Raw genomic sequence first — 12,082 nt, 5'->3', positions numbered from 1 at the left:
TGTGGGTCAAGTATAAGAAGGCGAGCCTCAAGAAGCTCCAGGTTGCATATAATGACTGTTTGCGTATACTGCTTAGAAAACCAAGGTGGTGCAGTGCAAGTGAAATGTTCTGTAACGCACGGGTCAACACGTTCCATGCTCTTTTGAGAAATCGAATGTACAAATTCAACTGTCGATTGAATGTTTCTCATAACTCTGTCATTATGCTGCTGTCAAATCCGTGTTTCAGTGCTGTACGATACCAGTCACCTCTGTGGAAACATTGGTATAACTGCCTTTTTTAATTTATATTTGAGTGTTGTATGTTTTTGTAATAATGGACCAAGAGTCTCTTTAAATAAAGATGATGATGATGATGAGTAAGAAACAGGTTTATAACGCTGTGAGAATGGGTCTGCGGAGAGTATTTCTCCGCGAACCCAACGTAGTAACCCGAAAGACGTTTACCCATTTAAACAATCGTGGTAGATACCAGGGGCGGACTGGGACAAAAAATCAACCCGGGACTCTCGAGTGGCCCATGGTGGTGGTGGGGTTATGGTATGGGCAGGCGTATGTTATGGACGACGAACACAGGCCACTCGATTCACAACATTACCCTAACCCTAACCCTACCCCTCACACCAGATACTGACTGGTTTTCAGACCCCCCCAATAAAGCAAAAATGCACGTTTTAGAGTGGCCTTTTATTGTAGCCAGCCTAAGGCACATGATATGATTGATATGTCACACCTGTGAGGTGGCATGGATTATCTCGGCAAAGGAGAAGTGCTCACTATAACAGATTCTTTCAGATTTGTGAACAATATTTGAGAGAAATGGTTATGTTGTGTATGTAGAAAATGTTTTAGATCTTTGAGTTCATCTCATGAAAAATGGGAGCAAAAACAAAAGTGTTGCGTTTATATTTTTGTTCAGTGTATTATACCAGGCAAGGCGTGTTTTCTGACAACAGCACACCGGCAATAGCATCTCTTGAACCCGCACAGTGCTTTGACAGCACTTTCTGCGGTTTATTCCACTCATGTGCGCACGCCCACCTGCTGGCTCCTTTACTGGAGTTTACAGCAGGGCGGCGAGTGTGGGACAGTGTTCTGTCCTCTGAGGATGAGCAAGAAGCAGCATACACCAAGCTGCGACTACTCCTCATCCACGTGACCAAGGAAATCGATCCAAAGAGCCCTTCCGTAAACACAGGAGCTCCCAGGAGATCATCACGGTCTTTTTGGAAAGTGCCATGTGGCGTGATCCCCCCAACACACCCGTGTTTATTTGCAGCCGCCCTGTCACGCGGCAGCAGGGCAGAGGCTCTCTGCCCAGCCTGCCGCCTACTGGGAGCAGATGGCCACGCTCCGCCTTCCATGGACGCCGGACCCGGAAGTGCCCGACAACGAGAAGTCCTCGTCATCGTCCTCCCCGGCAAACGGAGCCATCCGCACCGCTGGAATGGCGAACGTGAATGGCGAACGTGAATGGCACCGCCTCGGCCATATCCTGGTCCCCCAAACACTCGAAGCAGAGGTGGTGGGGATCGACGCCCGCTATTAAGCCAGGGCACGAAGGACAGGCCCGGGTCTCTGTGGCGACTCCATGAAGGTATGATAACTCTTTCTTCTTCTTTCAAACGTTTTACTTTCTCTGCTTCAGTTGTTGCTCACTCGCTGAAGAGAAAAGGATGACAGTCAGGAGGCGTGGCCGCCTTATATACGGTGGGCTTGCGCACGCATTCAGGAAGGCGCTGAGGGGCCCTGAGGGGCCAGCTACGTTATAGATATCTCAGTAGGTGAATGCTCTCTCTCTCTGAATGTTTGTTTAAGAGGTAGTACCCATAGAGTCCAGTAGAGGGCAGAGCTTGTGTAAAGGCCGGACACACCAAAACGATTTTGGCCGACGATGAGCGTCAACACGCCCTACTCAGATTGGTGTGTCCCGCACCGTTGTGTCTTTTCAGCCGTGCCGCAGCCTTTTCGGCCGAAATGTTGAATCGGCGGGTTTTTGCAGTCGGCCAAAGGCAGTCGGCAAAATAAATCACTCTGATTGGCTGTTCAGCTAGCGAATCAGTGCATGAGAAGCGAAACGGAAGTGAGGGACCCAAACAAACTATTAAGAAAGCAAATCTGAGATTTAATTTAACTCCAGCTCTCGACACCGGTTTGGGAAAGCCCCATGAGCTTCTCGTTGTAGAGTGAAAATGGAACGCATACGCTATTTGTTGTTTGTTTATATCACGCTGTCTGTTCTCCTTCTCTCGGTTATCACGCAGTCTGTCTTCCGGTTGTTGCCTCTTTTGAATGACGAATACACACTACCGCCGCCTGCTGGTAAGGAGAGTTATTGCCACTTACGCATGCGCAGTTCGTACGTGCTTCTTGGCCGTCGGCTGAAGTATTTGCGGTGTGTTCCAGTCCGACACATGGCCAAAATGCAGAGACGCGAGGCGACGCAACAGTCGGGGTCCATCTGTGTCAGTTATTTGGTGTCAGCTTGGTGTGTCCGGGCCTTCAGATATAACAGCAATATGTCTGTATCAAAGAAAAGGTCACTGGTTAGAATATACTGATATCCTTACATCATAACAACAACTCTTTGTCTTTAACATTAAGCATCCACTTCTTTCTGCATGGGAAAAATAAATCTCTGGCAAGATGTGTACTCTCTAGGCAGCTCACTAAAAGAAGCAACATCTGATAGAAAAGACCTAGACTTTTATTAGTCAGCTCTCACATAAAGTGGCAAAGCAATGGTGCAATGGTATCCGTGCTGCAGAAATTCTGACTTATTATCTCATTTATGTCTATCCACCATGTACGATTACTTCTGCTGAATATGAGCAAAATGTCATCGTAAAAAACCTACCGTTGACATGATTAATAACACAGTCTCCTCTTCGCAAACCAATTACAATTTTGCCCCAACACTAATTTTATTTGATATTTCTGCTGCAGGTTATCTCCTTTGGAGTAGGCCTACAAGGAAACTATGTTCACATGCAGTAAAAGTAGAAAGTAAAAACCTTTTATTAAACTGAGTGTCATCACTTTCCCTTTGCGTAAAGAGCTTTTTGTTTTGCGAAAATAATACCAATTAAAATGTTGGATTGCTTGTTTAGGATATTCTTGATCTTTATTATTGTCATTTATTCAACCTTCAGATAATATATTTGGCTTGAATTGACATGGAAACTGTATTGTTATGTTATGTGCACTTTTGTATTTGGCATGATCTTGTAATATATGTTAAAGGTAGGGTAGGTATGAATGGAGAAACCAGCTCGAGTGCGCTAGAATTTGAAACTACGCAGCCTAAAAAAATCTGCCCCTTCCTTCAGACTTCCTTACAGAGCCCCTCCTCCAACACACACGAACGCACACATGACCAATGAGGGCACGAGATAAGCTTGTGCACAGATGGAAGGCTAAAATAATTGGTCGTGCTTTTTACAGTACCACGGCTTCCACAGATGAATTTTTTTAATGTATCTATTGTCAAAGCATTTAATGTATTCAATGCTATCGGGATGTTAAGGGCATTCCATGGAATATAACAAAAAGTGTTTCTGAAGTGAATTACCTACCCCACCTTTAATGTAGCAACTATAATATTAAGTAGGTGACGTTATGATTACAAATAAGAGTAAAGCTCACTCAGGGGTCCTATAGGCGAGATGAAGACGTGTGAGAGGAATAATTATTTAGACTGATTATGTCAGAGAGTAGACTTGTGAAACAGTTCTTTTTATTTTTTCAGAGGTTTTTCCTCATAATTGCAGCAATATGAACATTCTTCTTCAATTTTCTTGCTTAATCAACATTTTCTTTCACAAGCATTGGATTCTATTTGTATCAAAACATGAAGCAAAGAATATATGTATAGCTAGTCCCTTTTGTGAAAGAAAAGGAAAGCTGGCCTTCACAAAGTTCAGACTGAATAGCTTGTTTTAATTCAGATCCTCATAGCCAGAAATGGCCTTTTCTTGCTTGGGAAATTGTCCTTTTTGGTATGTGAAGTTCCACTGAGAGGTGAAACATTTGTCTGACAAAACAGTCTTTGTTCTTCTTCTATGTACTCATGCTATCTATCACAAATGTGGCGTCCCTTCTTGTACAAATGTAGAGCTTTACAAAGCATGAAATGAGGTTGGGTTCTATTTATAGCTCAGGGTTTGGCTGTGGTGAGACAGTGGAGCAGGTTGGAGAGAATCAATGTATGCAGGCACACATTCACTGCTGGCAGTAACAGGTAACTGGACAGCTGGAGGGGAAGGGAGAGCTATGGGCCGACTGTGACTGATGACAATAATGACACCTCTCAACTCAGCTGGAGCTAAGGAGCAAGACAGAATAGTAATGCAGATGCACACAGCTGCTTATGGATAATTCCAGCTTGCATACAGGCTTGGTTAAAAACGACAAACCAAGAACAAGAGCTTTTTCTTCTTGTTTTTTCTTGGAATATCACTTTAAACTGGTGTTACTCCAACACCAAACAGAAACCTCAAAAGACCAGAATGCAATGCAAACATGAGTAGTTGCAGCCCGGTCTTTTTCTCACATAGACGAGATGTTCTTATAACTGTTGCTCTCTTTGAAGTTATCCACAACTGAGTGTGACAAGCATAAGAATGTTGTGTCAGGGTGGGCAAATGTACTATGGGAAATGTAGTAAATAAGTAATAAATACATTAAAATAATAGTGTTGTCAGTATCTTTCTTGTTAGTGTGTAAATGGTGCATAATAAAAGACCAGTACCATTATTCAGTGGGTAGAGAGACATTAGGGAAAATCATTCTGTTCTGTTTGTTCACGGTGTGTATTAAGTGAGACCTGAAAGTAAGGTACAGCACAGCAACCCTGTCTCCTAAAAATTACGTTCCCACAGAACTAAACTGCATTCTCAATTACGTTTAGCTAGAAACGTATTTTCTCCCACGTTACGTTTGTTATGAACGTATCTCAAATACGTTTATTTTCTACATATCTTCTAGAAACATATCTTCTCCCACGTTACGTTCGTTATGAACGTATCTTAAATACGTTTATTTTCTACATATCTTCTAGAAACGTATTTTCTCCCACGTTACGTTCGTTATGAACGTATCTTAAATACGTTTATTTTCTACATATCTTTGCCATTTATTGCCTTGCTTATAATAATGATAATAGTCATTTATAAATATCATTTTAGAGCACACATTTGAAATCGAGAATCGGGCTCGATATATGGTTAAATTAAAATCAGTAGGCGAGGCTGTAATTTCGGCAGCTGTTACTCTCATGAGCGAGGCAGAAAATAATAGTTTTAACATGACAAAAAGCTGCTGTGTCGTTTATTGCACCTCAAAGATTAAAACAAATCCAGAGTTACGTGTTTCTGTACTTCCTCTAAGAAGAAAGGACAGTAAAAGAAGAGCTCTGTGGCTTCAGGCTTGATCGCCGTTCAAATGACAGCGTTGGTTTCCCCAAAAGTGGGCGGGGCTGTAAAGTGACGTTTTACTATCATCTATTATTCAAAACCATTCTATTTATTCTAACGTAAATTACATGCCAGTGTTTTATCTTTTTATTTATTTGTTTTTATTTTAAATCGTATAATGTCGGACTTTTTTCCCGTCTGTGAGGAAAATAAATGGGGTTTAGAGCCTCAAAATACTGAAATCTGTATTTTTTAAAATCTTTTCCTTCTCATTTGTTATTCTTTTCTAAATAACACTGTTATTTACTCAACCATAACACACAATTATCCTTGTTTTTATTTATTCGTTTAATTCTATAATCTTGGGCTTTTTAGCCGTAAATAAAGTCACCGGAAACAGACGGGACATTTCGAGCGATACACACCACAAACCCACCGAACTGATTACCCAAGATCCTCAGCTTGAAGCTCGTTGATTGGATGTTTTAGCCGCAATAAACGCTGGGATATGGTGTTAATAAGTTGTGATATCCGAAAACGAAAAATAAAATAATACCTAATTCAGAGTGTTCTTGCTTTTCTCTTTGGAAGTCATCACATAACGGCATTGTAATACACGGTTCGGCTGCATTAAATATTATACATCTGCCGTAGTTCTTTATTTATAGAGCCCTGATGAGAAGACTTCTAGACAAACATGAGGAACCTCCGCCAAAACTGAATACTTGATGTATATTATGTGTTATTATGCTCCAAATATCTGGAACAAACTCCCAGAAACCTGCAGGCCCGCTACAACTCTGACTACTTTTAAATCCAGGCTGAAGACTTTTCTTTTTGTCGCTGCTTTTAATTGACTGCACTGTAACTTTTATCCATGTACTTTTTTTCTTTTAATGTTTAATTGACTGCCATGTATTTTTTTCTTTTAATGTTTATTTTATTAGCTTTTCTTTTTAATGACTGATTTTAAATGCCATTTTCTTAATCTCTTTCATTTTTTGTAAAGCACTTTGAATTGCCTTGTGTTGAAAAGTGCTATATAAATAAACTTGCCTTGCCTTGATGTGGATCATAAATATATCAACAATTAAACAACATCTTCAATTTCTTTTCACAAAATACGTCTCCTTGCAGTATCAATAGTAATTCGGCTGACTTTTATATTTGATCCAATTGGTAGATAATAGGTTAAATTTACACCATAACGGTGCACAGCTGATAGAAAAGGACTTGTAGTTTTTAAAGATATTACTGATTTTCTTTGAATATAAGAATGTAAATACTGAGTTGAGAGAATAGTCAGGGGATTTGGGTGATGGGAGACACATCTATGGATTCAGAATTTCAATAGCGTACCATTAAATGACGGATATACCTTTCTGTCTGTGATGTTTTACAAATCAGATATTAATTTGTAGAAGTAAAACATGTGAAATAATATAGCAATATCCTGTAAAATTATGTAAAAACATGAATACAACTACACATCTTCAGATGTTATACATACATAAGTGTTCTACACTAATAATACAAAGTTATTATTAGTATGCTGTGTGTACCTTGTGTGCACCGCCTAGTGGTTAAAGCACGTTATTGAATTATTTTTGTTGAATAATGTTATTTGATGAAAACAATATTAAGAGTACATACTTTCATAGGGGGAAAGTAGAAGGTCAATGATAGAAATATAGAATATAAAAAGTCAAGAAGATACTATAAGTGATCTCTACAATAAAACAGTTTAGTGCCGGATGTACAAAGATATTAATAGGAGGATGTGCAAAACAGAAAAACGAATTAACCTTTATTAACACATTAAAGAATACTTTAGGTTAAGGTCTTATTTTAAACAAGAAACAAGCTTTGGGGGTATCTATCTACCGATGAATATTAAGCCTGACAAAGTACTTAATGTCTAATATATTGCTTTCCTGCAATGTTAACTATGTTGAAGCACTTCTTTTAACTGATATTATACACATTAATTATACTCTTATATATGTAGATAGAATAAGAAATGTGCAGAATATGACAGTTTAATGGTGGAGGTACACACATATTGATAGATGTCTTGTAATGCGCTGTTGAGGAACCTGCAACCGAAGTTGTGTATATGATCAATAAACCTTAGAAAATCTTGAAATCTTGAAAGGGATGTGCAAAATAGCCATTATACAGTTTTTAATTAACTATTAGTAGAGAATAACAAGTAATGAATATACTTTATAGAGATCTGCAGATAAATGTTTCGTCTTCTCAAGCACCACCTATCAAATATCTCTCCTGATTGTTGGCACTTGACAATCACCTTCCCTGAATTTTACTCAGGTGTAACTAAAGTCTGCTTTAAGGGTTGTTTATATTTCACATCATTAATCAGAATCTGCAAAGTAACTAAACTAAATGTAGTGGAGTAAAAATACCAGGTTAACCTCTGAATTGTAGTGGAGTAGAATTACAAAGTAAGCTGTCGTGTGGGTATATATTAATGCTGCACATTATGGATATAAGCGATTTTTACCCATTTAGTAATTACATGTTTTAAATGTGTACACACCAATGTGTTTCCTATCGCCTAAACCTCCAGGGCTGTACACAGTTTAATACTGGCAACTTCTAATTTTGGGAAAAACGTCTTTTAAAACTACAATTCCCAGTAGATACGTGCCATAGAGAACATGTTGCGAAACACAATAGCCAGCATGTGTATTTCTCGGGGGGCGTTCGAGTCCAGTTTTGAATAGTCTGCCGTGGTTTCGTTCCATTTCAAAGAGCTTGACGCTCGGCGTAACATTGGCGCACTGCCACTCCAACATCACGGGGTTTGTCAACGGGACTGTAGTCCCAAACGATAGCTGGGGATTATGGGTAGTGTAGTGTCTTCGGCCATCCTAAATCTCGAAATGTCCCGTCTGTTTCTGGTGACTTTATTTACGGCTAAAAAGCCCAAGATTATAGAATTAAACAAATAAATAAAAACAAGGATAATTGTGTGTTATTGTTGAGTAAATAACAGTGTGTTATTTAGAAAAGAATAACAAATTAGAAGGAAAAGATTTTAAAAAATACAGATTTCAGTATTTTGAGGCTCTAAACCCCATTTATTTTCCTCACAGACGTTTATACGATTTAAAATAAAAACAAATAAATAAAAAGATAAAACACTGGCATGTAATTTACGTTAGAATAAATAGAATGGTTTTGAATAATAGATGATAGTAAAATCTACGTCACTTTACAGCCCCGCCCATTTTTGGGGAAACCAACGCTGTCATTTGAACGGCGATCAAGCCTGAAGCCACAGAGCTCTTCTTTTACTGTCTTTTCTTCTTAGAGGAAGTACAGAAACACGTAACTCTGGATTTGTTTTAATGTTTGAGGTAAACGACACAGCAGCTTTTTGTCATGTTAAAACTATTATTTTCTGCCTCGCTCATGAGAGTAACAGCTGGCGAAATTACAGCCTCGCCTACTGATTTTAATTTAACCATATATCGAGCCTGATTCTCGATTTCAAAGGTGTGCTCTAAAATGATATTTATAAATGACTATTATCATTATTATAAGCAAGACAATAAATGGCAAAGATATGTAGAAAATAAACGTATTTTAGATATGTTCATAACGAACGTAACGTGGGAGTAAATACGTTTCAAGCTAAACGTAATTCAGAATGCAGTTTAGCTCTGTGGGAACGTAATTTTTAGGAGACAGGGTTGAGCACAGACACGAATATGGCCATAAAGGCTTCTAAGTCAGGTGTGTAAGTGTTATAGTCAAATGTAAATATGTTCACCCATAAAGACAAATAAATAGAGACTATAAAGACTGTATGTATACAATTCATGACATTGCAGTGTTATCTCTTTAATGTGCTTCATGCTTTTATGTTTTAGTGATGAGCGTGAAAAACCATATACAAAGAAAAAAAGTATGCTCAGAGGATTTGAGCATCATGATATATTGAATATTTTATGTAAATAGTTGTATGACCATATAGTGCCAGCATCTGACATGTTGCCTGAACAGGGTCATTCAGCATTTCAGTTATTTTGTTTTTGAGTGGGTATTTATTTATTTTTGATAAAAGTGGAGTCTTACCCATTAAAGAGGAACAGTGGAAATGTATCTACACTACGGGAGTAAAATGCTGAACTGCATATCTCTCAATCTCAGCCAAAAAAATGGAAATGGACACAACTTAGTGCTGAAGACATTTCTGACAGTTGCTTTCAGGCTTATCCTGATTTGAAGCAAAGATTCAGTGGAGTACCGAGCAGATTGTCCCAGTTCTGCAGACATTTAACTGAATAACCTATTTAATCTGGTTTGATATGTTTAAACATTTATTGGAAAGGAACGTTTCTATTTCCATGTTCTGCCCAAGTGGTGCAAGTAAGGCTTCCCTGAGCAAGCATATTTTAGGCTTTTATGTTTTGTTACCATCTCCAGTACAGTAGGAGCAGTTCTGTTGCGTAACATCACATCTATAATTGAGAAGGATGCATAGATCATCAGACACCTGCTCCTGAAGTCCCGCTCGCTCCCAGTGGAGTGGAGGAGCCGTGAATCAGCTATACCACTTTGAAGAAGAGAAAAACTCAAGTCTTCTTGTCCCTTTCAGCTTCTTGTCTTTGCTCTCAGTTTCATCCAAAGTGACGAATATTACTGTGCATAGAGTTATGGATGCCGTGGAGAAAATGACACCACCATATCACTGAGCTTGAAATAGTATTGTAAAAAAAAACATTGTGTCCAGAATTGGATATCTCAAAGAAAAACCCCTTTCTTGCACAGGGACAAATTGCTTGATGGAGTGGTAAACAGTTTGCGTGCATGGACTTTTAGAGCATCTGTGTAGCTTATGTCAAATCTGAGACTGGTTTCCTGAGCTTGATTTCCTTCGTGCTTGTGTTTCTTTAGAATTAACCTTGAAGACTTAAGCGCTAACTGAATCATGGCTGTAGTGCTCCGTTCTCAATGCTGCTCACTCAACCTTGTAATGGAAATCCTGCCAGTTTAATGCCAAATCCTGTCCTGCTGTCCTCCTTACTCCTTTCATCTGCTGTTAATTGGAAGTTGTGAAGTGATGACTCCTACCTCGGCGTAATTAATCCACGGTCTGCTGTGGCCATATACAGCATATCATTGTCTGGGTTTGCCACAGAAGAGCAGTGCTTGAACAGAAGCAGCAAAGTGTAAATTGGGTTGTGCGAGTAATTAGGAGGCTTGTGGGTATATTGATGGGAGGGGGATGAGTATGGAAGCTTGTAGCACTGACACAAACACAAGCCGTTTTCAACTATTAACTAGTTTAAATATTGCTTAATGTGAGACTTTAAACATACATTTGTGTTGGATGTTCTGCTTTAATCTCTAAGTACAAAGACTGCTGACGTGATTAATGACAGAAGAAAATTGTCCAAAAAGAGATTAGACGAAAATCTCGACACCAGTGTCACCAGTGGAAATGTGAAAGTGTAAAAAAATAAACAAAGTCAGCTCTATCTATATCCCAGTTTTGTCATATCTCCGTGCCTTCTCTGCTATTTGCAAGAGCAGCTTTTCACCAGCTTTTCAATCACATTAAGCTCTCAAGCCTACTTCACCTTTTCTGCCAAATTTGCATATCCCATTACACATTAAGCTGCTGTATTAAGATTATCTTTTGGAGCAACACGCAGGGTTAGTGCATGACCGATAGCTGACCTCACTGCAGTAAGGCCTGAGATGCTACAGAATCAAACAGGCGCTGCATTCGAAAATTATAGCATCAGTAGGCACAGTTGTTGAGCTGTGAAGTATGTCAGTTAGATAGCTTTTGATTTAGCAGCCTAATGTGACAAGTCATGTGTCAAAGTGGTGCTTTTACTGTTGAACCCACAAAGGATTTTAACCCTCAGTTCTGCAGAGAGTCTGAACTCAGATACACTCACTGTGCACAAACTTCTCAGCACCAACAGAATACAGGCAAAGTTAGCAACTAGCTAGCGCTGCTAAAGACACATATTTCTCTAAGGAGTTCCTGTAGCAACCCAGTCTCATGGCATTTCGTGTTAGTCACGACATTTAATCTATTGAAACACGAAATGCCGTGAGACTGGGTTGCCTGGAGCAAAAAACAAAGCTTGAAGGGGAGCAAAATTCATGAGGAGGCCATAAACACAATCCCAAAAGTATGATTATGTTGCATTGTGTCTGATAGTTCTGTAAATATGAAAATGTTCACCATAAAAAATGTATGTCAGTGTTTCGCTGACCTCTTATTCTTCTGCTTCCAATTGTCTGAAATAGTTCAACTTTAATGCTACCTTAGAATTGTTTTAATGAGACTGATCAACTAAAAGTTTTAAATATCTTGTTTTTTCAGGAATGTCTAACATTTAAAAAAACATATATTATGTTCTCAAACCAAACAAATACATGTAAAGTGTATTGTCAAATGTCAAAACATTCATTACTCACTATAGAGATCAAAATGAGTCACTTTCCTGCCAACAAATGAGAACACAGGGCAGTCAACATATTGAGTAATATATACCTTGTGTGCAGTTCAGGCTAACGCTCTGCTCATCATCAGCATCAGTGACTCATGTTGTCCAGAGGCTGATCGATGATAAATAATGACTAGTTCTTCAAGTGTTAATCACATTTGTTTAAACCTG

General features: G+C 38.9%; 1 protein-coding gene across 1 annotated transcript in view; it reads left to right on the top strand.

The window, feature by feature from the left end:
• The window catches only part of slc35f3b (solute carrier family 35 member F3b), a 75,052-nt gene that overhangs the window by 12,023 nt on the left and 50,947 nt on the right, over window positions 1–12,082 (top strand). The gene's annotated exons all lie outside the window — the stretch shown is intronic.

This window comes from Gymnodraco acuticeps, unplaced genomic scaffold (genome assembly GCF_902827175.1).
Source record: "Gymnodraco acuticeps unplaced genomic scaffold, fGymAcu1.1, whole genome shotgun sequence".
Lineage (NCBI taxonomy): Eukaryota > Metazoa > Chordata > Actinopteri > Perciformes > Bathydraconidae > Gymnodraco > Gymnodraco acuticeps.
This window is presented reverse-complemented; position numbering and strand designations above follow the sequence as displayed.